Raw genomic sequence first — 20,371 nt, 5'->3', positions numbered from 1 at the left:
TTGGCCTTTCGATTCGGCTGGTTTTGGGCCGAGTCTGTGGCAGAGCTGCGGGCCTACAGCTCTCGTTAGCACCTCGGAGCACTCGTGTAACCACCGAGCGTACTTTCTGACATGAAAAATAGAACTTCATAACTCTCCCGCACCGCAGCACGCAGTTTGATAGACGCACGATGCGTTTCTGTGTGCTTCGTGATGCTTTCCGATCTTGATAGCGCAAACTCACCGGGTCGTCCTTTCTGAAGACAGGGGAACGAAGCAAGCAGTGGGATTCAAAGAGCTGATGCAAACCATCAAGATAGACGCAGCTGATGCTGCTCCGGTCGATTCCGTCTAGCTCATCTTCCCTCCCAGGGTTAGGAGTGCCCATTGACTTCTACAGCCCAGAAGGATTAATGCCCCCTCCGTCCAAACAGTGCCTAAGCTTCGGAGGAATTCTTCATTTTTTTTTTTGGAAAACCATTCTCAGTACTAATGCTGCTTGTATGCGTAAACTCTGAGTGAGATGATTTGTTGCCTTCCACAAGAGAATTGGTCAAAAATCTTCCGTTCCAAAGAAAAACAAAAAAACAAAAACCTTCCAAACCACCAAAATCGCGTACTTTCTCCCTGTCAATCAATCAAACAAAAAGAAGTGACCCTTATCGCAACGTGCAAATCGCGTGCGCAAGACCAAAAAAAAAGCCGACAAATCGCACGCTAAACGAATGTAACTATTTCATGGAATGGAGAATGGAATTGTTGTTTCCCGGTTAGTCGGCGAAAAACATTAGCAGCAAATCACACAATCTTCCCAATCTTGCTCGCTGGTGAAATGCCAATACTCCGAAAACAAGCGCCATTTGTCATGCGTGTTTGAGGTCAGCGCGTCGACACACTGTACCCCTGTCAGCCGTCTGTGGATGGAGCGGAAAATAGATAAAACCTTCCCCCCCGGTGCAATGTATCGCACGAGAAACGGCCACAAAAGCACGTCCCGGCCATCAATTCCGGCCACACAAACCGCGCTCCGTAGGCTGTGTGCTGTTCCTGGGCAGTATAAATCATTTAATGGCAACCAATTAATAGCATTAAAAGCCCGCTCGCTTCATCTTCGTGGCTGTAAGCTACTCTAATCGATTCGCGGAAAGCTAATCAGGAAAGCAGGACCCAAAACAGAGCTGCTGCTGTGAAATTTGAATATCGAACGCTCTTTTCTCCCATCTGCATGTACATGCAATGTGCACGAGCAAGCTTGAAGTATGAACAATGTTTTAAAGAAGCATCTAACGCATGTTTTGACTGCATGAAAGCTTTTGCAAGATTTTTGGGCGGAAACATCTCTAAAACCAACTTCTAACTGCACTGGCACGATCATAAATCAGCATTAGCTCTCCAGTGGCCTTCGAAACGATCGTGTCTTCTTCCCGAACAAACAAAGATCCATCTTCTAAAAACAAAAACCGATCCCAAAAAGGACGAAATAATATAAATTGATTGGAACTGAATTTAGAGCGACGGCGACGAACTCTGTATCGGGGTGAATCGGTTTTTTTTACGACGGAAACGTTCCAGAGTGGAAGCTTCCTGGGTGATAATGGACGTGCTTCGCCACAAACGACCAAACAACGTAAAACAAAACCGAAATCGAAGGAGGCTACGATTACACAAACAAAAAAACGCAACGTTCAAACACACACACATACATTCTCGCGCAAGAAATGCGCGGTTTTGGCCAATTTGTGCGAAATTTTATTTTCTTTACGAGCCTGGAAGGTAAAATTGCTTTTTGGGATACAGTTTTGTATCGCTTTTTTTGTTTGGGTTGCGCTGCTGCTGTCCCTTGGCGCATTTTTGTGTTTCGCGTTTTTTTTGCGCCAGGACGCATGTTTATGTGTTCGCGGTTTTCACGAGGCGCAAGTTTGGGAACAGCGCGCGCGCGCTTACCTTTGGGAACAGCTTCATTTCGATGCGGCGGGCTTCGGGGAAGGTGTTTTTTTTTAAATGGCCACATCGGGGGCTTCTCTTATTGACTCGACGGCATCGGTACATAAAATTGGCCCCCTCCCGACCGTCGCAATGGGCTATCTAAGGGCGAAAAAAAGGAGAACCAAAACAATAACCGTTCCCGAATGGCATCGAAACGGAACCGAAGCGTATGAAAGTGTGCAATAAATAATGGTGGTAGTGCTCGAATTTAAACATGTTGCGTTAGATTTATAATCAATATATCCCCTGTCAAAGCCGTGCTTTTTTTTGGTGGTTGTTTTTTACGCTTTTTTTTGTAAGACAGTTTCTTACTTTATGATAATGAGATTGATCCGTAGGCTCGGGTGGGGAATTTAATTTGATTCCCGTTTTGTTTTTGCGCTCCATTCCCAGTTCGAGTTATATGGTGAGGAAAATTAAGCAACACTCGTGTACTGCTTTTACGAGCATATTGTGGAAATAAATGTTTACTTTTCCAGTGAAATGTCTCTCAAAGGTAATGTTCATTATCGTGGAGCAAATACACACACCCACACACTCACTCGTAAACCATATCAACCTTTCTGCTGCACTATGTTCGTGTGCAACGAACTTTGAAAATCAATCAGAACGAATTAATTTTAAATGAGCTACCACTCCATCTACACGATTACAAACTGTTCTCTGGCGCCAAATTCCTCCCAATACAACCCAAGAAACCCCAAAACTGCACCGACACGAGCTTCAGCCGTTCGCATTGGAATGGGAATCGCACTCCAAAATCCATCAAAAGTCAAACGAAAACCGAAACGAACTAAGTTCTCGTGTGCTCGGTTTGTCTTAACCAAACCCACGCGAACATGATGGAGGCGGCGGCGGCGGAAAGTTTGTCGCATTGCACCGCAGTTTCGTCGATCGCAAAAGCCCCAGACCGAGCTCAATAATTCATGCCATTTGGTTCTTGGTTACACGGGCCCCAGGGCCCATTCCCGTTGGTGGTGTACATTTCCGATGCTCAAAACTGAAGCCCAGATGGTCCACACGGAGCTGCCCGAGCCGCAGTGTGCAGTTTTGTGCCTATTTTCGCTTCTTACGCTCCAATTAGGTTAAGCCGTTCCTTCCGGGTGAGCAGATTTTTGTGAAACAAATCCCTGGAAACGGACCCAGAAAAAAAACCATATGATCCTTTCCAGGACGCGATTTAATCTAAATCCCATTTTACCCGGGCAAAACTCTTCCACAACAACAACAGCAACTGGAACCGGCGCTGGCACCAGGAACTGTTTCTTTCGTACACCATTCTACGAACTTCCACCCGTGGCAGGTTTTTGCTAACCTTCCCCTCAAAGCAACATATTGTCAACGCCATATTGAGCGGCAGGCTGTTGATTGAGCCGGGGCGTATCAAATTTCACGCAAACCGTTTGCCACATGCGTTTGCCATTCTGCATGCAGTTGGATACAATTTATGAAGAAGGTTTAGCAATCGTTTAATGGGTTAAAGTAAATCATTTAGATCTGGAATTAAAGAGCTTCTAATTTACAACACAAATGTGTTAATCATATCGTGCTGACTCTCTTTTGTGTCTTTAAAAGTAAAAACATTCAAAACGAACACTATTTCCCACTATCATGTCACGATCTCAACACACGATTGAAGTTTGGTCCTCCTTCATCGACATTCTGACCTGTATCGATCTGTTTTCATGTCCCATAATCCTTTGGAAGTTTTTTTTTCTGGTGCTCTCTCCTGTTGTCTTCTCGAATCCTTACAAACCCCCGACTAATCCCTGGCACACTGGAACCCGTCCGTCTGGCTCTTCTCTGTTCCCGGAAAAAAGGGAATGAGATTTGATCATTGACCAACGTACAGCCACCAACGCACAGCCCGATCGTCATCAACTACGACGACATATGACATGCCGTTCCTTGGCCCGAGGCCCCGAGAGGACCACGAGGGCACGGTTGAGGGCCTGAAGTAAACACATTTAATAAAATAAACCATTTTAAAAAGCAATGGGAAAAGGGAGCATAAAAAGGAAAGCGAACAACAACAAAAAAGGATCCAAGGACAGTGTACGGGTGGAAGGGAATTGCCCATCTTCCACAGGGACATCCACCGCTATTCGGCTAAAACGGCTAAACCGTGTTAATTCTTCACGGGGACCCAGAACGATGGATGGTTCTTCAGTTTGGGCTTTGTTAGAAATTTATGATTTTCGTTCGATTGTAATCAGTAATGCCGGTCCCAAACACACTGTTCGGAGACCTGTTCCGTTCATCCCATTTACGGAATAAAAGATCTAATTGATTTAGAATCGCTCGGTCAGTGCGGGGAATAACAGTTCAATAGAGAACAGGGAGAATGAGAGAGAAAGAGCCAGAGTTGCAGTGAGACGCGTACAGCATCCATCCAACCCGATCCCGTTTGACAGATAAAAACCAGACCACGAACCCTTCCAGGTACATGGCATCCAGCGATCCATCCGTCCAGCCGTGGCCGCGTTAATCCATTTTCACCTTCCGAAATTAAGAACGCCACAGTTTCGTGAAAACATATGTCGTACATTGGTCGTAAAGCAGCCCGGCTGCCGATTAACCCGATGCGCGAAGCGACCAAGAGAGCCAGAGATCGGGTGCGTCCGATAAGTTGGCAATAATTTCCCGATCTGCCGACCCCGGTTCAGCGGCTGCCGCCGGTTTGATGGCTGTCAAAATAATGTGTTACCGCGGACAGCGGTATCAGCTGTGCGGACTTCATCTGCTGGCTCGAAATTCCTCCGACGTGTCTGTGTCGCACTTGCCGTGCGAGAACCCGGGGAAGCGAGCAAGACGACATTCCAGCATCAAGACAGTTTGTCTGGAGACACAGCAGCCACGACTTGCCGTGGACCAATCGATTTCAATTGGCAATAAAATTTAATTTAACACTCGTACCGAGAAGTACCTGAGGGGAAGATGTGGAGGCATTGGAAACGTTGGGGACTCGCTCTCTCGAGAATCTGGTCGCTTTTTGACGGGCAAGGCACGACTGCGGTCAGCAAATAATTGGTCTCGATGGTTGTCGTCTTCGTCTTGGTCGTGTCGGCTTCAGGCACCGTGAAGGAGATTTTAATTAATTTTGATTAAGATTGCGAAGGACTTTGCCGTGGTGCGAGCAGTGAGTTGGGTCCTTTTTCGTGATGCCGCCGCTCTGGTAAAGCGAACAAAAACCGCAACAAGGATGCTCAATGATCAAGTACGTCGCTCTTTAATTGCGTTATAAACACTGTAAAATGTAGAGAAGAAGTACTCCTCTTATCGAAACGACACTTTTGTGGTAACTCTCCGGCACAAAACACCACCGAAACCGCTTGATTTGTGTTCGAAATTCGAAACAAAAAAGTATTTTAATTTTTCTATCTTCAAACCCAAATCGCGTTTGCAGTGTATGTGCACAAACCACACCAGTGCCAGTGCATCTTATCCAATTTGTAAACGCTCTCGCGCATCGCACAATGGCAAATAAATTGCTCATGCCACATGTCGTCCCCCGTTCAAATATGTTGACAATTTGCCAAAATAAGAGTGAAACCGTGCATTCTCCGCCCAAAGGGGTAGTGCAGCTCAACGTGAACAAGCACACATCGCAATAGATAAAAGCGCGGGTTGACGCGAAACTCGCAACTATTGCAACAATCCGTTCCATTCCGGCCTGCTTTTGCGTCGGAAGCCGCTCGTTTGTTTCCGTTTGCGACATTTCGGCGTTGGAAGTGCGACAGGAATTTTTCGCCAATTTTGTGTTCGGCCATCGTCAATGGGTTTGAAAGATGGAAAAGAGAGCAGAACACACAAAAAAAGACACATACCGATGCTTGATAGTGGGAAAATGATGGTTGCCAAAGTTGAATTGTTTCCACCCGGGGCGCTGTTTTGCTTCCACTGTTTTTGCTCTTCCAAGCAGGCAAAAGATCAATGCCACATTCTGCGATCTCTTCTCGTGCAATCCTGCTCCCCACTTCTAAGCATGAAACGAGCGTGAAGCGCTAACGTGTTGCAGTGTCTCATGAAATATCCAGCCACTTGGGCCTCAAAGTAACACCATCCTTTTAGTGTGCACTGTAATAGCAAACAAAAAAAGACACACATTTGCTCCGAACGGGCCTGTGTGACGACACGTACGCGGCATCGAAATCGCGGAATCTGAACCACATTTAAGGAATTACAAAAACGGAAACAAAAGCAAGAGCAATTTTGTGTCGCCTTTTTTTCTTCGTTTTAGGGAACAGCCCATTTACTCCCGGCCATTTGCCAATTCCGTGCCAAGATGGAATGGAATTTTCAAAACCCAAAACCGGCTTGCCTATTGCTGGGCATGAGCATGGGATAAAAAATAAAGTACATACCCAGGAACGGTGCTGATGGAAATCCGTTCCGTACGTTGGCCAGTTTCGGTTTGTTCTGCAACCTGCTAAGGCTGCTGACAACGATGGCTCTAAATGACTGTGGAGTGTGGAATAAAAACTGGAACATTCTACGGCGGATGGGTCCGAAAGGCATGTTCAACAGTTAGAAGTGGAGCATTTTGCACCGAATGCAATCTTTGGTAGGGAGAATTGTAAAGCCTTTGGTGCGTAGTGCCATGTGGATGAAATTTATTGAAAATTCTATTTTACATACATTACAGAAGGTTTTGTTCTATTTATTTCTTGGAAAAATTGCTTCATCTAGCCCTTTCAAATGTTTAAATTTCATTTTTATGTTTCACACTTCTCACTTCCGGTGTGAAAACTCACACCCGTGACATCACTACGTGGCAACGGTTCGCTACGTGTTTGATAATTACGCTCGCTTTCATCCGTCAAAAGACACGGCCGAACGGGCGACGACAGACGAATAACAAAGATCCACCCTAACATAGGCGCATGGAAGCAGACGCTCGGTTGAATCAAAGGATACAACCTCAACCCTTCGCTCGCAGAAACAGAGCAAATGCTAGCAAAAAAAACCAAACAAATCTACACTGGCCACTAGTATGGACAATTGAGATGGCTTGAGAGCAGCGCAACAAAAAACGCGAAAACCATCCACCAAAGTTACACACATCCAGCGACTCAAACGGGAATTGAAACACACAGAGAAGGCAAAAAAGTCCAACCCAACCAAACCCAAACCAACCCCTGCTGCCCCTGCCCACAAATGGGACAGCGCAATCATCACCTTCTCCTCTCGCGCGCGCCATTGCCAATCGCGCTACGGAATCGGAATCGCAAAAAGGATGTGCGATGTGTGGTGGAATTTTTGCACAAATCGAAAAATAGTTGCAACGCTTCGCAACAAGAGCAGCAAAAAGAACAGCCCCCGTGTGTCTTTCTCCTTCAAACGAAGCGACAAAAGGATGTTCCAAATTACAGCCGAGAATGTGTGAACTGTAATGAAATGAAAGGGGGGATGGGTTGGGTGTCCACTCCCAACACCTTATCACGTGCAAGTGCGGGAACGAGGGAAATAAATGAGGATGCTTTCCTTCATCTCAACACGCTCGGGTCGGTGTGCTTGGGTGTGGAATCCAATCTTTTTTTGTTGCCGTTGGCCGGATCGCACCGATAACGACAGCCACGGCGATGGCAAGCTGGACGCGACATTTGATTGGGTGTGATTCCGTTAGCACACGGTCATCAGCGATTATCAGGGACACCGGGACAACCTGAACCCGATTTGCTGGATGCGTTCGGAGTGGACACAGGCTGGATCGGTGGGGTTGGGAAAATTGCGTCGGGCGTTGTGATGAGATTTTGCAGCAATTTTATGTGTTTTTATGAGATGGTCATTCGCGCTTGAACGTGTTTCGTGTTGCAACTCCAATCGGATGATACATTTTATTAAGAAATCGATTGATCTCCAAGTTGTTTCATATCTAGGTACATTTGTTGCTTATTTAAATTCAATATTGAATTCATTTTTGAAAATAAGTTATCTTTCATTCTTCAAAAATCTTAAAAGTAGAATAATTTTATAATGTACAACCAAACCTTTTTTGAGCAATCTGATGTTGTCCTGGAACGAAAATCGTCAATTTCAGGACACGATATCCCAATATTGATATTTTAGTACAAACTCAACAAACGATGTCTAAGATTCATTTCCAAATAGATAGTTATATGCGCACTGATTAAAAGTGTATTAATTCCTGAAAATGACTGTACCGATTCGACACAACGGAGAGATTACATGGATATTTTCGCTATTTTATAATGTTTAGTAAAACATGTGATACAAGTAAAGATATATGTATTGCATTGATTATGTTGAGAGAGTTATACATTTGTGTGATACATCACAAAACAGACCGATACATCACAAAAAGTCTAAACAATAAGGTCACGTATTGAACATGTTTTTCTCGTTGTCATCATGCAATCGATCTACAAAATGTCAAACACTGACCAGGCCAAACCATGTCCTGCTCAAAACGGTCGCCGCGATACATTTCGTGGGTGCTTTGTTCCCATCAATCTACCACCGCAGTCAACGCAGGAATATGGCACACGTCCGGCAAGGTCTCGTCCACCCTATCGGGTTGCATATTTAGCATAAATGAATTGCACATTGTATGTAATATGATTTGTTTGGCAAATACGAACGCAGGCTCGGTTCGGGCTCCCCGGAGGCGCTAACTAACCCATTCCAAGCTCCAACAAGACCAAAACTTGTGCACCGACGAACTGTGCGTTCTGAGTATTCTGTTCTATGCGATGGCAACAGCAGCAGCAGCAGCAGCACGATTGATGGGTTCGTTTTGAATTGCATTGCAACGATGGTATACATGGTGGGCCCCCACCTCGGTTGTGCAAATGTGTGCATCCGGGTGGTGCATCCACTCGCCCTCTCGAACCGGGAGGTCATGCTGGGTAAAAAGTAAAATCCATGCGTTCGCGTACCTCGGACTCGGTAAAAATGGGGAAGCTCGGGTGGAATAAATTTACATTACAAGTGATTATCTTAGGCGAGTGCTGTGCGTTCGATTTGCTGCAGCCGTTCGCCCGCGTTTGCATAAATCGTTTGACATCCGATCTGTGCGGGTCCCATTTTTTTGTCCAGCTTCTACCTTCCGTTGCTCTCCTTCCTCCTGTCTCTTCCTACATGTTGACGGGCTCGTACACCATCCGATGGAAGTACCATCATCATCATCATCATTTTCGGTCAATGGTTATCGACGACCCGCAAATCCGCAGACCCTCCGAGAAAGAGCGAACCACGCGGCGTGTGGAATGCGTTCGTTTAGCGAGCACCTCACATCGTCCGACCGGGGGCACTATACGGGGCCACACTGTGTGCCTACGCTGCCCGAGCATGTTTACCGTGCAACATAAATAAAACCTTGCGCAACGACGGACGCTTTGTGCAGCACCGAGCCTAGAACATATTCATCGATATGTTTGTTCTGATTCTGGCAGCAGTCGGGATGGATCTGGCGACTGCTGGCGAAAGGGCGTTGGGCCTTCGACCGTCCGGCGCGCTCAGGGACAAAGTGATTCTGGCTACGAAACTAGATAAAGGAGAGCTTTCTTTGCGTTGGATGTTGCAGGTTTTAGAAAGATTCGGATAGAAAAAAGGGAAAATAAAGAACAGAGGACTTTGAATGTCTAACATTATAGAACAATATGTCCTTTTAATTAAAAAAGGATATTTGATACAAAATTAAAAGAAACCTAATATCAACTTAATTTGTAGGTCCCTTCCAGTTACAATCAAAATATGTGATTTTAAACATCATAAACTGCCTTGCGTAGTTACTGTCTAACTAAAATCTATGATTTCTAGGCTCTATTAACTTAAAATCTCCATTAAATTTAATCAAATCATAAACAACCTCATTCCTTCGACCGTTCAATGTGATTTAGCCATCAAATGAGACTAGTCCCAGCTAGTTCCACCTATGGAATATTTGGCTCCAACCTGAGCTGGCCACTCCAAGTGCCAATCCCGCCAGCATAATGTGCATAGTGGCTTATTTATAGATCTCGCTTACATATATTTGTTCCAACGATTTATGGGCGTTATGCTGGTTGTGTTTATTTGTGGAACATTTATACTTCCTCACTTGTTCTCCGACCGTTGGTCAAGTGCCGTTACAGCGGTCACGACTTCGTCCTCGGCCGTCCGAAAGGGGAGCGCGCAAAACTGCGCCCAGACACACGTGGAAGCGTGAGTATGCAGACGAGTTGCACACAACAACAGGGATGCAAAGGGGGGTTTATTCTCCTTTATGCTCGCGCTCCCTCCAAACCGACTGTAAGCATAAACATCACTCCCCCCCCCCACCAATGGGTGTTTGTGTGTCGGTCTGTGTCTGTTTGCAGTAAGCAATACGGTTATCTACGATACATACTGAACAACATGTATATGATTAAGGGGCCAACCGGTGGGGTCAGGTGCCAGCAAGGGCAAGCTTCATGCCAGCTCCCTTCTCTGCAAGCAAAAGCCCCTTCCACCCAAGCGAATCGACTCGGAGAGTCACCAGACACCGACGACTCCGGAGACGAGCTCCGTACAGAATCGACCAGAGTGGCTAAAAACTGGCGAAGTATTTATTTTATGTGTGTATGTGCTTGCGTTCCCTTCCATCTCCGGCAGTATCGGGGAGCTACCAGGAAGCCTAACTGATTAGTTGATTTACATTCAGCAGGGTTCAGATAATTGACTTCTGCCATTATTCAAATACATTTCAATTGATTTACCTTCGGTGCTTGGCAGCGTTCGTTCGTCCGGGGGGAGGCCGGGTGTTCAAGGAAGCGGTCAAGAACTTCCCCGGGCCTGGGTACTGCACAAGTGACCGTTTGCACTCTGGACGTCTGGAGCCTGGTCCGGTCAGGCATCGCTTTCAAGACGCTGCCGCAGCTTCCTGTTGCAACAAATTTGATATTTAAACAAAGATATTCTCCGACGGAAAAGCATCTCCATGTCTCTCTCGCTTCCAGTGCAAAGAATGAGTGAAACGGGGTAGAAGTTTACCCTTTTTGATTGAATTTAAATATTGCATATTGTTTGCCCTTCGGGAGCATTGCTTCGAACCATCAATTACGCAAAACGTTTGTCGACCGGAGTCGCAGGAAGCTAAACGCCATTGAACGCCGGCAAATGGCAAATGAATGTCCGTTCTTTCGCAGCCGGTCGTATTCACATTTGGAGAAAAGTGTCTTAACCGTTCGGAGTGATGGTGCAAAGTTGTAGAGGATTTTCGGTGGAAAAATGATCCTTAACTACCGCACGGCGCAGCTACTAGGTTCGCCTAACGAGGTAAAAGGTACGACGGTGTCCCTTTTTTTATTATTGGGTGACATGATTCACGGGTTGCAGCCGATGCCTTTTTGGTGAAGGTGACTTCATCATAACACCGAACCGGTGAAGCATTCTTTCGACTCGATTTCACACACTTTGGGTGGGGAATTTGGGATAGCCTGGAGTTCCTTGGAGAACGGGAGCGGAACGGGGATTTTTGGATCGTTTCTTTGGTAGCATCACGCTTACTCACATCAATCAATTAAGCTGCTATGGACACAATGGTTACCCTCGGGGCAGAACCGAAAGGATGCTTCTATGCATCAAAGTCAATAAAGAGTGCGGTAGAACAGAGAGAGAGAGAGAGAAAGAGTGAGGGCAAGCACAGAAGTGCCGACTGGAAGTGACCGAAATTCTCCAATCACCCCATTCGGCAGAACATTTTAAGGATATCCATTGATTGGAGTGACTGTGCGACGGTGCGACCGGGATGGAAACTGGTGCAGTGGATTCCTTTTCCTCTCCAACAACAACAACAACAAAAAAACCCCTTCGGCATTCTGATGACGACGATGATGTGTCTAATCTTTTGAAGAGCTTCTGGGCGCGTTCCGACGAGCCGTTTTTACATAACCAACAACACACACAAGCGCGCGGGCACATGTGGCAACCATTTAATGCTGAATGCTCTTACACACGAAGATCAATCACTGTCAGCGTTGAGTTTCGAGCTCGCGGAAACCTTTTTTCCGCCCCAAACCTTCCCGCTTTGTTCCCGCCGGAGTGCTTCCGCAACTCGTTTGTAATGGGAAGACGGGCAAGCGAAACCCGCGCCACAGTCGGTTAGATGACTTATTGACCAGCGATGCTCTTGGCGAAGGACTTAGTGAACTCGGTTCGTTTGAGTGGAAGAACGAACCGAAAAAAACGATCAAACGTTTGATGAAATTCAGGTTAAGTGCGGGTTATAATCGGTTCTCAGGTCTTAGCGAGCGAGTGAAGAAATGCATCATTTTAGGGACGAATGTTGCAAATCTTTTGCTCCACGAAATTTATGACTCCCTTTAGGAAATTCCTGCTGTCCACGCTGTTGGAAGGCGTAGTGGAGGGCGCAAAAAGTGAATCCGAATAAATTAAACCAATTTCAAATGGCACACGGTTTTGCACTTTTTAGTGGCGGGCAGAGCTATGAAAAACTTTTCCTTTTTTCCTGTTTTTATTCTTCTTTTACTTCCTTTGTGCCAGAATGGAGGGGATTTCAGAACACGCAGGCAGGCCCTTAAGAAACGGTGCCTTTTGCTTTGAGGTTGTGGTGTTTTTTGCTTTTAAAGCAGTACGCCACGGCCTGGCGTTGCTTTGTTTTGAGATGAAATTAGAATTTATTGCTTCCTCGCTGGCCCACCGTGGCCATAAATGGGAGATATAAATTAATCAGAAATTATTACACACTCGGCCACCCATTACCGTCGGCAAGGGGACACACCGTAAATGGTCGCTGGTGAGTCTTTGTTATTTAGTGTGTGTGTGTGACGTTGCTAGTCAAAGATTTCAAAGCATTAAAAGGAAGTCGCTCCATTCCTTGATATCACTGTGTTTGCTTGTGAAGAAGCATTTTGTTTCGTGTTTGTTTTTGCGGCCATATTTTTCACCCAACAGTCCCCACATCTCAACATCCCCCCGGCGAGCTGTCAAACTTGTCAAACTCTGTATTGTCATGCTCTCAGCGGAACCATTTATCTGCATATGGCTCGACTGTGGCAGGCGCTTTGCAGCGCGGAGAAGGTGTTGATTGCGCAAATGACACACACTTGTCATGGGTTTTCAACACCGAAAACCAGTCGTTTTTTTGTGTGAGGGACGTTGCCACTGACACTATGCAGGGACTGATCGATCTGATGTATAATGGGTCTTTTCTGCTCAATATCTACACGTGTTGTAAGGGAGGAGTTCCTTTTTTGCTGCTAGCTTTACTTTATCTGGCATATTCTTCTGGACTTGACTGCAAGCTACACATGTTATGTTTTTCTCATATTGTATAATCTGTAGACAATTTATTGACGCAAATTTGCAAGAATGCGATTGTATTCAGATAAAGTAGTAAATCATGAAATATAATCTTATTTCAGTCAGTTTAAAGGCAGAAGGAACGAAAAACGAACTTCAAACTAACAAAATTTGAACATTTGAATCTAAAAAATACAAGAATTTTTAAAATAAATCGAAAAAGTTGGTAAAAATCCTATTAGAGTTGAAAGAATTTGATTAATTATGTGTTCTTGATGTGAAATGATGTTAAAGTGTTCAAAATAAAATATAAATTAATATAGGACAGAAAGGAAAGGATTTTAAAGTCTTAAAGAAGACAAACGAATGAATCAATATGAATGTAATGAAGGTGTAAGATGATTAATATATAAAAGTAGCAATTTTTATTATTTACTTTTGAGATAAATTAAAAAAAAAAGACTACATTTTCATGCCTGTAATGGGAAATATTATGTGGATTTTTATGACCGTTCCTTGAAACTTCCTATGCCCGCAAAGGAATCACAAAAAACTCTAAATAAATCCTCATAAAAAGTACCTACGATGCGCCCCACAGCAACTTCACTCCCGGAAAAAAATCAATCAACCTTTAGCAAACTCCCGTCTGCGCGCCAACTTTGCACTTGACTTCACCCTACACAGCTTCACCATAAGTAGGGAATCCTATCCATCGCTGAAATGGCTCATCCAGCCAAATCACTCGTTAAGCAACTTTGCCCGCAAGTTGACATACAACATCGTTACATCGCTTATATATTTAGACTTCTTGTTAAATATTTCTCAACAACCGCAACGGCCCGGGCATGACGCACACGCGGGGTTTGATCCACCGAATCCAAACAGCAAATGCCTTCTTCATGAATCCTCCCCATCGTTCAGCGTAACCCATTCCGAGCCTTCCGAGAAGTTTTTCGGGAGGGCGGAGGAGATCGGCAGGGGCACCCATTGGAACACAGAAATCAAAATATAATCACCCCCGATGGTCCCGGTTACGGTTTCGTACACTTGTGCGTGCCTACTTGTGGCTGCCGTTCGCATGCACACTCAAATCTCCGAACCGCTGAGATATGCTGCCAAGTGCGATGGTTCGATGATTTGCTGCCCTCTGACCGGTTCTGCAGCTCCCCGCGGCCCGATACGGATGGTTGTTGGCAGAAGTGTACCGGCTGACACGTGTCAGAGTTCAGAGCGTTGTTGCGAACATTCCTCACGTGATTATCCGTTTTCCGTCCACGGGGCAGAGAAGGCGCTTGAGGCAGCGGGCAAGGGACCCGGTGTCTCGGTGTGGTGCGTTACATAATCCACCCAGCCAGTGTGACGTACGTACTGGCCGTACGAAGGCACACAAATCCTTCTTATCGTTGGTAGCTTTACTTCGCTGAAAAAATAACTAACCCACGAGGACACAGCGTACGGTTGAGGAGGGGCTTTTCTCCCTTTTTTTCGTTGCTTTCGCTTCTCACTCGTCTGCATACATGGATGTGCGACATTGTAAAGCATCCCTAAGCCTGAGCGCTGACGATGATGCTGTAAACGAGACGAGCGCTTCATTCGCGCAAGATGTCGAACCGGAGCATGCCTGGAAGGACGGACAGCAGCATTACGGCGCAAAACGTCCAATTTGCGTGCATATTCCCCGTGCCTGGATCATCACCCCGGAAATCGGTCGGAACGCGCTCTTCATCATCATTCGTGGCCCCCGTGTGTTTGCGCGAACGAACCCATAATCTGTCCCGTTCGTCACAAGCGGCTCCTTAACGAACTGTTATCACAATCTGCTAAGCTGCTGCTCACGACAAACGTAAGGCGAGATACAAACGTGGTGCGTGTTTGAATCGAAACACCACTCTGCTCCTTCGTCCGCCCGAAGCCCCACCAGCACGGGATGCTTTGCATATTGCAAGGGAACACGGAGGAGGCCACATTGTTGCATCGCAACCGCATTGCCGTTGCTGCCGGTAACGAGCCCTCGCCGGGACGCCCGAGTCAACAAACGCCGGGTTGCCGTCGGGATAAATCATCAACACTCTGCACCAAAGAGCGAGGCCACCAGGGACGTGCGTTTTTTTTTTTGCTTTTGTTAAACGATTTTAACGAATGCGATCAATTTGTTCGCGGGCGAGAGCCCACCCCGTGGAAGGAATGGAAATCGGTTTTACTTCCTCGATCCCGAACGCTAGTTTGTCGCTTATCTTGTCTTGGCTCCCGGTTGCAAACGATCGGATGAACCCCGTTTCGGGCCTGTACCCTGCCCCCTTAAGGTGTGGGTCGTTAAAATCAGGCTGGATTCGCGAGTTGTCTCCCTGCGAGTTGCTGGACTGGGGACGTTTGCGAATAAATCGCACCAATAAAATGGAAATTAATATCTTCGGTTGAAGTTCAAGTGCGCTGGCCGTATTTGTTACCACCCTGGCAATCGAGGTGTTATTTATGTTTTATTTTCATACATCGTTGTTGCATCGTGCAGGCACTTCAGGTTGTTGCGTACGGTGGCGGTGGAGGGTGGAAGGTTGAAACCGATCATGTTCACAGGGACGGTAGTTAATGGTTCGTTTTTGTATTTAATCTGAAAGGAAGCGAGAAGCATAAAATATGCAAGTGCAACACCGATCAGATAAATCAGATGACCGCGAATAGTTTAATGATTCATAATATAGGGAAAAAATCACGATCCAGAAGATGTGTATTGGTTTAAGGGATGTTGGGGCACAATTGTAATGGATATGTGTGAATGTTGGAAATAAAAAAAAAGAATTATTTTAATACAAAAATTAGGCATATTTGTGCTGTTCAAACAAATAAATGAAATGAAGATTTAGTCTCTTCAACTGAAAATGTTTCTTCAAGGCGAACATTTTATGTCTCTTCAAGATGAATGGCTTTCTAAGGCGAATATTCTCTTAACTACATTTCCGAATTGGAAACCTTAATTCTTTAAGATGAATTTTATGAGGACGGCTCATAAAAATATAAGTCATCAGGCATCCTGATTTCTCATATGGCTTCTTGGTTATCATAGTTTCATTAGTTTTCAGTAACATGCATATCTCTTCAAGCTGACGGTCCCTTGAAGATTCACCTTAAGAAGATTTCACTATATATTCTATTTTTAATCAATTTTAAACAGTATCTGCTCTGTAATTCATTATTGGTTCCAGAAGTAGTAATGATTTAGGATATGTTCCAGGATCTGTATGGGTTCTGGATCAATTCCACGATCGAGATCAGTTCCAAGATTAAGGCTGTATTCCAGAATCAGTTAGACTTCATAACGTTATCGAATCATTTTTAGGAGCCTAAATCTTGTACCGATTTGAGATGACGTGCAGAACCTGTAAGAATTTTGTAAAGTTCCAGAATCAACATTGGTTTGAAATCTGTTTCAGGTCTAGTATGGTTTCTACTACAAAAAGCTATAGTAGAAATAGTTCTAAAATTGGACTATAGGGCTTCATTTGAAATAAAACTTTACAGAACAATTCACAAAACTAAATACTGACATTTGGCCCCACTTTCCCATACACTGCTGTCCAGATACTGCTTTATTATTCGATATCTTGTAAGTCAGTAAGCGTACAAGATGTATCTTAACACCGGTATCTTCTTCTTCTATGGCTCAACAACCGTTGTCAGTCAAGGCCTGCCTGTACCCACTTGTGGGCTTGGCTTTCAGTGACTAATTGGTTCCCCCCCATAGCAGGATAGTCAAGTCCTACGTATGGCGGCACGGTCTATTTGGGGATTGAACCCATGACGGTATCATTATGCTAAAAAACCCATCATTATGCTAAAAACCCATCCATATCTTTCCGAGCCCGAACAAAAGCATCGTTCACGATAGTACTTCGCTCCCTCATAAATACGAACTAATTGTCGTTGCTTACCTCTTCCGAAGATTTATTGGCGAGGTGGAAAAAGAACCCAACCAAATACCCGACAACCCTGCACAGTGAGAATGAAATTTAAAAAAAACGGTACGGAGCCGGGGTTGAACCTTTTTTCTCGGGATTCCAAATGACCGGAAAAGTGTGAATTTGAAGCGGTCAACCGTGGCCAAAGATTGAATTCTCTAGCGCAACCGCCAGATAGAATAGAAATGTGGGAGGAGAGGGAAACAAAAACTGACACAGTCATCCCAAACAATGCTCCGTCGCACGCAGCGGGTTGCGTTTCGCTTTGGTCCCGAAAATATTTCCTCCCCATTGTTTTAATGCTGTTGTAGATGCACGCGGAAGGGGGGAGGGCACGATACTGATGATGATGTGGCAAGGTGACCGACGGATTCATTCCAACGCGCCTCATTGACACATTCCCGAACGAGCGAGGCATGCCGTTGGGTTCTGAGGCAGCGACCAAGGGGATGAAATATTTCCTTCCCATTACTCATTTTCGACACGAAAAGTGCAACGATCAACGATCGGAAAGGTGAATGTGTGTGTGTGCGAAGGGAGATACGGAGCAAAAAAACACCCAATCCTTGGAACCGCATCCAGCCTGTTGCGCGCCCGGACACACCCGTTCCCGGTGTACCATAAATCTCGCAAAACTTCTCGCCGGCCTGCCATCCACCAAACCACACACACAGGCAGGCCCCACAGCTTGATCGAAAAAGCAGCAGGAGCAGCAGCTTGAATCCGCGCCGTTTCGTCCTTTTTCTGCGAAATTTCATTTCATTTCTTCTTCACCCGTCCGCTGATGCTACCCCCGTGTTTGGCCGAGGCCAACAAAGTCTCGAAAAGAAATGCTCGTGTCGTGGTTCAAGGCTGCTCGAGCAGGATGGAGTGGTAAGTGTGGCGTCTCGAAATTGGCAACCCGCGGACGCGCGGCAGCAACGGGTTGTTATGTTTTAATTAAGAAGCGCACAACTTCTTAGAGGAGAAAAGGGCAAAACTCGTGCAAGTGCTTGAGCCAATGGTTAGAGCCGGCGTAATAAAAAGTCGAGTCTGCGACGAGCTGTTTTTTTTAAACTAGAAAATATGGGACTTTTTGTGAGTGTGCTATTTCTCGAGGACCGTGCGTGAGCCAACCAACCAGGCTGGCGGGAATGATTGTGAAAAATTAAAGTTGAGATTAAATTAAATTTCTGCTACACTTTGAGTCTGCAAGTTCGTACAAGTCGATTAAAACCATGCCATGCGTCGCTTTTCATTAAAAGTGAATGAATAATAAAGCGACCGGTTAGCGACTGGCTTGATGATAAAATACAAAACAACCATCAATCTTTGCAAACTACAAAACCTAAATCCAAACAAACGCTCAACAAAAAAGCTCCAGTTTATGCTCGCTTACGTTTAAATTAATAATAAAATTGCAAATTAAAACAAATCCATGCCGCATCCGCTCACACCCAAGCTGCTTACAATTACACTGTACGCGAAGCTACCCTAAGCTGTGTCTAAGCCTGTCTCGTTATCGTTATCTCGTCCGAAATTTGCAAAACAAACTCCATTTTACACCGGGCGATGGATACAAAACGCCTGGGTTATCTAGCACCCCGGAGGACCCAACAATAAATCAATCATTTCTGAAGGGTTTTCGGTATTTAAAAGTGGACCACGCCCACCGTCAGCAACCCTCGTTGCGCCATCAATCAGGCTTCGGACCTTCGGAGCGACGGTCAAATCCAATGTGCGGATGGGAGAGTCGCTTGCAAGGTACTTTCCATTTCGTTCGAAATCATTCAATTTGCTCGATTGTTTCGATCTAATAATTAATCATGCGCCGGGCGAGGCTCATATGGCCAATAGACTTTTTAGCGCATTTCTTTCTCTCTACTCCAACAAGATTCCATCGATTTTCAATTAAGTTGTAATCGGTTTCGCGTATTTTTCCCTTCTTTTCCTATTTATTTCTACGCCAAAGAGCCGTTGCCGTAAAGGATGGAAAAAGCAACCGCTTGCTGGACTGCATTTTACGGAAATGGTGGCTCTTTTCTCACTTTGCTCGTTTTCCAGCAAGACTCGCCAGAAGATGGCTTACATCCACCAACGCCTTCTGCTGCCTTCTCTTGCCGAACGGACGCCCGGCGTAATGTGGGTAATGAAAATATTTTATAATTAATCACACACCCATCGCACACCCATCGCCTGCCGACGGTCGGTCTTGCCAATTCCGACCATAATCCGCCTTCGCACTTTCGCAGCATTTCGCAGCGTGCTCGGGCTTGGCTTCTAGTTTCCCTACCCCCTTCAATCTCGCCTCACCTATCACGCCCTGTGCAGCACGTCATCTTCGTGCCGGTAATTTATTCAAAACAAGTGCGACCTCAAGTCTTTAAATTAAGCGAAGATTTACGGGCACGCTTTTTCCCAAGCCCCCCGAGTGCGCTCTCTTCGGCCACTTCGTCTTGGTGTGTTTGTGGGTTGGTTTTGCTTTATTTTTCGGTCATCATTAGATGGGCACCGGGTGTATGTGAGTGTGATATTTTGTGTGATGTTTTGTTGCTCGTAGCTCTCTTCCTGCACGCTATGCGCTGAACCTCGTTTGTCGCGGCGAGAGGAGCGTCGCCAGAATGGCATTAATTTGTGGAGGGCTGAAAATGAATTCTAAATCCATTCCTTTGTCGTCGCCGGAGGACTCGGCTCGAGAAATTGTTTTCTTTCTTTTTTTTTCGCAACCACAACGCCACGCCAGTAAATGAATCAAATGAGTTGAAAGTGGTGACCGGCCATCACTGCCCCAGACCCCAAACTAGCCGGGTGGGAGCCGTAAACAGTCCACTCCGCGCTCGCACGCAAATCACTCGCACAACTCTTTCGCTGTTGTTGTTGTTGGTTGATTTTTAACAGATCTTTTCGTCTTTTCTTTTTCGTCACTTTAATGTAGTGTTTAGTTGTTCTGGTTGCTGGCCCGCGCCGTGCAGTGTGCGGGCAAAGATTTAAGTGGTTTTTGAACGATTTTGAGGTTGTTTGCTATGTAAACATGACGCTTACACTCAGATGGGCGAACGCAGATGGCCACAGAGACATTGTCATCTCAGTGACATTCTTCACTGTGGTTGGGAAAGGCTTGGTTGAGGAATGTTGGTCAAAGCTGCAATATGAGCCGGGGATCATACAAATAGACCATTAGAGCGAATGGGGAGGGGTTGAAGTTTGATTTAATACAATCAATTGGCAAT

The sequence above is a fragment of the Anopheles gambiae genome, chromosome 3 (genome assembly GCF_943734735.2).
Source record: "Anopheles gambiae chromosome 3, idAnoGambNW_F1_1, whole genome shotgun sequence".
Taxonomy (NCBI): Eukaryota; Metazoa; Arthropoda; class Insecta; order Diptera; family Culicidae; genus Anopheles; species Anopheles gambiae.
Note: the sequence above shows the minus strand (reverse complement) of the source record.